The sequence below is a fragment of the Triticum aestivum genome, chromosome 2B (assembly GCF_018294505.1).
Source record: "Triticum aestivum cultivar Chinese Spring chromosome 2B, IWGSC CS RefSeq v2.1, whole genome shotgun sequence".
NCBI lineage: Eukaryota > Viridiplantae > Streptophyta > Magnoliopsida > Poales > Poaceae > Triticum > Triticum aestivum.
This window is the reverse complement of record NC_057798.1, coordinates 787,258,192-787,263,413: the sequence shown is the minus strand read 5'-3', so window position 1 is coordinate 787,263,413 and position 5,222 is coordinate 787,258,192. Positions and strand designations below refer to the sequence as shown.

Below are 5,222 nucleotides of genomic sequence, written 5' to 3'. Positions count from 1 at the left end.
GGTTCTTCAAGAACATCACTCGGTCCAAAGTTTGGAATAACCCAAATAAAAACCAAATGCTAATTTAAATGCCACATAAAAATCATAAAAGCAGAATAAAAACATAAAAAGCCAATGAGCAAATTTGAGGGTGTTATAGCTATCGCCTGATAGTCATTGCCGATAGTCTATTTTCATTGTCATTGCCAAGACCCACCGCTGACGAGCCTCTATCAGCCCGTCAGTGGTAACCGAGATCATACAAGAAGCTAAGAGGAAATATAATTATGAGGATTTCACGGAAACCAAGATCATGGGCTGTTGGAAGTATCTCATGCCCCAAAACAATGGATTCGTCCTTGAGAACAAAATCCCCCAAAGCAGATTATTGAAAATCCCTCAAAAAAAATGATTGCAGAGGACTGATTAAAACATTGTTGCACTAATTATACATAGTGCTCGGACTAGCCTTAAAGAAGGCATGAAATTCTGGTTAGATGCCTTCTGATTGCTCCGATCCGCTCCTTGTGCACATATCTCATTTGATACAATATAAAATGGCGAGTAGCTGTTTTTCGCTGTGGTGACCAATCAGCTATAAATACATCTCGCCATGATATGTTCTGTGGTGGTGCATGCACCGACCAGAGGTGATTAAAGCCTGAAATACATCTCGCCACGATACCTACCAGCTGCATGCATACACGTTGTTTTCATCCCGAATTAGTATATGGGCAAATGGTAGACCATAATACGCATATGCATGCACCGACTTTGAGATCGTGGTGGAAGATGACCGGGGGCCGGGTACGCGTGATGTACTAGATAGTGATATGTTGAAACCGAATTAATCAAAGACAGTGTCTTCTAAACCAAGGCCTTGTGGATCTTCACGATACATACATCATACTCCACTGATTATGACAGTGTCTTCTAAACCTTAGTTAATGCAGCATGGGATTAAGCACACGAAAATGGATTAGGCATTCTGGATACATATCAAGGATTGCCAGCATATAGTTAAGCAACTCTCATCGATGACTCTATTAATGCATACATCGAACCAACTGCCAGCGCTAAACCTCCCACACATTTACTACAGTACAATTTTCGGATTTTGTGCCGAGCATTAACTAATAAACACAGAGGACTCATGGCTGCTGCATGCATGCCCACCGAGGGAAACTTCTCACTATATAAATGGAGCCACCGCCATGTTCATGCAGCATAATATACACCCAAAGTAAAAGCATCTCCCCACACCACTGATAACAATGTCGATCTCGTTCTCGCAAGAGCTGCCTCATCTCCACACTCGCCATCATTCTTCTTTCCCCTGATGTTGTACCTCAGGTCTAAGCAGATCAAAGAACCCATCAGTGCTCCCCATAAACTGGCCAATAGTGGGGTGTTCCCTTACCTTATCGCCAACTTCCACAACCTGCACGACTACCTCGCCGTCGTCCTCGCCGGATCAGGCCACAACTTCAGGGCGCACGGCCCGACCTGGGACCGGGTTGCGGTTCTTCATCACATGCGAACCGGCCAACGTCCGGCACATCTTCACGACGAAACCATGCAAACTTCCCCAAGGGCGCGGAGTTCGCCGCCATCTTTGACATCGCGGGGGGTGGGCAGCTTCTTCACCACCGAAGGCGAAGCCCTGGCGTCGGCAGCGCGCAAGAGCCCAGAGAGTCTTGAGCAACCCACGGTTGCTTGCCTGTATGACCGCTTGCTGCCGCCCGACAAGGTGGAGAACGGCCTCCTGCCGGTGCTTCATGCACATGGCGAGCACCGGGACCACCGTTCGACCTGCAAGATTTGGACAAAAGGCTCGTGTTCGACATGACCGCACGCCTCTCTTTCGGCGTGGACCCTGGCCTCCTGTCCCCGGACATGCCCCCATGGACGCCGCGGCCGCCATGGACACAGTCATGGAGGTCGCCTTGTTCCGGCACATCGTGCCGGCTCTTGCTGGAAGGCGATGAGGCGGCTAAACATCGGCCCGGAAAGGAAGCTCGCCGCAGCACACACGGTTTCTACGGTGGGTTTCATTGAGGAGATGATGGAGAGGAGGAAGAGGAAGGAACATGCTGGTAATGAGGGAGCTCCTTCCGTGGACATCCTGTCTTCCTACATCGACGATCCAGACTACCAGCAGAACGATGGCTTGCTCCATGCGACGCTCATCAACTACATGATCGCCGGGAGGGACACGATCGGCACAGCTTTGACATGGGTCTTCTACAACCTCGCCCAGAACCCTCATGTCGTGTCGTTCATCCGCCACGAACTATCACCCATCGCATCACAGAAAGCAGCCACAGGCGCCAACAATAGCAGCACGATGGTGATCTTTGAACCGGAGGAGACAAAATCTCTCGTCTACATGAGAGCCGCCATACACGAGTCTCTCAGGTTGCACCCCCCGGTCCCCATCGAGCGTAAGACGGCGGTCGCCCACGACGTGATGCCGAGTGGCCATGTGGTACACGCCGGTGACACCTTATTAATTTCTCTCCACTCCATGGGGAGAATGGAAGGCGTGTGGGGGAAAGACTGCCGGGAGTATAACCCGGATAGATGGCTCTCAGAGGATGGCAAGAAACTGCGGTACGTGCCGTCTTACAAATTTTTGTCATTCAGCTCGGGCCCGAGGCTGTGCCTTGGCAAGGACGTCTCATTCATGCAGATGAATACTATTGTTGCGGCAATGGTGTGGAACTTTGATGTGGAAGTGGTTGAAGGGCAGAGAGTCCAGCCGAAGATGTCTTGTGTGCTGCAGATGAAAAATGGACTCATGGTGAAGTTGAAGAAGCGAGAAATGTAACCTTTGGTCTCTTTTTCTTATCTGCAATTGTATCTTGCGTGAGTCTTTCGCGTTCGGGACCTCAGGGTATTTGTATGTGTACTGTTGTATGATTTATTTTTCTGTCAATATAATGTTATATGAATAAAAATAGAGTGAGGATTTGGTGTCCACTAGGTGTGGCGCCCCTCGATTCAGAAGCGTTGGATCTGTATCGTGCGATGCGCTCCTCGTTCTGCAATAAGAGTATGCTAAGACAATGTGGTTATATAAATGATCTGGTAGGATTGTACGAAATGGCATGAATATGGTACATCGATGGATAGCGGATAGGAGATGGAAAAAGTAGTGCTAGGCTGCAGCAATGAATAACATCATCATATGGAAAAAAATATCATTGGAGGAAAGAAAAACAAGAACAAGGAAAAGTTTCATCACCAGAGAGAATAACCCGTACATGGATGCACGTGAGATCTTATTTAAAACACGTAAATGAAAACTAGTGTTTTTTTAGGAAAACTGATATTGGTTTGCTGTACTGTAGGAGGAGGAGGAAGACAAAACTTAAGAGGTATGCATCCTATCTACGACCACCAGCACGTATCATAGTTTTAAAAACTAGACCAGACCGGCGGTCCGACCGGAAAAACCATGGACCAGCATCTTGCATGGTTTTTTAAGTTGTACCGGTCTTTTAGTAAAAACCAGAAAGTATTTTAAAAGGTGCATCAACGAGGAATGAAACAGCTAACCTTTAGGAAAGGCATGCTAAAGGCCCAATAAGCAACTAGGCTAATAACAATTTGTAATTATTAATGATATGCATCCAATATTATGTGTATTCATTTGATGTGAGATCAAAATTTTGAGAAAATACATTTAATATTTTGGGTTTTGGTCGCAAATGAACCAATGAACTGATGGCCCGACCAATAAAAATCTTAACCAACAAAACCTCACCAGTTCGGTTTATAAAACTATGACACCTATCCGTCTGTCTCACTGTTCTGCTGACCAAAGCGCTAATGAGCACATACTGGCTTTTTTTTTAGCCAGAGCACGGCTAGTCGTTCGATGGAGAATAAGAAATTGACGGTGGATCTTGCCATGGGCCAATGCCACCCAGGTCACCTGAATACCCGATGATTCCCTATGATTATGCATAAAATAAATAACTTGGTACATACACAATGACGGAATGACTCAACTTATCATATATAGAGGGAAATAGCCGTGCCTTATTATTTCTATTACTTGTTTAAGATGCAAGCCTCTTGTAATAGTTAACAAAGGAACACAATCCATTGTGATATAGAAATTATTAATCAATACATAATCATCAGACTGCGTAGTAATCCTGTCGGTCCTTACATTTGAAGACACGGCCCTGGAAAATGCTCCCTTCTTTTTTATTTACCACTATAGGAATCGACGAGTTTGTTGAGTGCACTTTATTGGGCACTCAGCAAACACACAACTTTACGGAGTGTGGTTGTAAAACACTCGGTAAAAATAGACACTCGGCATATTGAAAGTTTCCCGAGTGTTCTATTTGGGGGGGCGGGGGGGGGGGGGGGAACTTGGCAAAAAGAAAAACACTAGGCAAATATTTGGACACATGTCAATCTTAACCGTGGTTTACGATGGACGGACAGTGTTATTGCCTTGTCGAGTGTAAAACACATGGTAAACAAGTGAAATCCAATAGCATGCATGTATACATTTGGATTATTAAGAGCAAAGTTTTGAATTTTTATTTTATTTGCTACTTTTTTGTAATATTTGAGAGGATTTCATAAAATATGTGATCTACATGACTTAGAAACCGAAGCATTCCCAAGAAAGAATCACAGTTTTGAAAGACAATGTCATAGTTTCTGAAAGCGTGGCGATAGTTACTTCACCGTTTGACCTCAAAGTTGTTTCTACACGCAAGATACAACATTACATGGTCCATGTTAAAGTTTGGCATTATTTAGGGGTCAAATTCTATGTTAAATAAGTAAATTGATTTATATTTATCTGATGGACATACATTTTACCTATAAGTACATGAAAAATGCTAAATAATTGGTAGAAAGATAACATTTAAGTTAATGAGTATATTTTTAGTATTATACAAAGAGTATTTTTAGTAAAAAGATTGTTTGACATGTTAGTTTCAGAAATCTTGCTCAACCAAATTCCTTTAAAATGTAAGCAAATTATTAAAAAAACACTTTCATATATACAAAAAAAATATGTGAACCTCAGATGTACTTATGTGTTTATGTCTATTTTAGTATCTCTAAATATCCCGGTAAAGCTCAAGCTCTGCAATGTACGGATCTAACAAATATCCTCAAAGAGGCTTGTAGATAAGGATAGTTAAGCTTAGTTGCTACTCATATGAATTGCAGAGCGTCTAAGCTGTCAATAAGTGGTCCGGTTGTGG

The 5,222-nt window shown here is 43.8% G+C and overlaps 1 pseudogene; it reads left to right on the top strand.

The window, feature by feature from the left end:
* Window positions 1-1,253: 1,253 nt before the first annotated feature.
* On the top strand, window positions 1,254-2,988 carry LOC123042756 (noroxomaritidine synthase 2-like; annotated as a pseudogene).
* The last annotated feature ends 2,234 nt before the right edge of the window (window positions 2,989-5,222 follow it).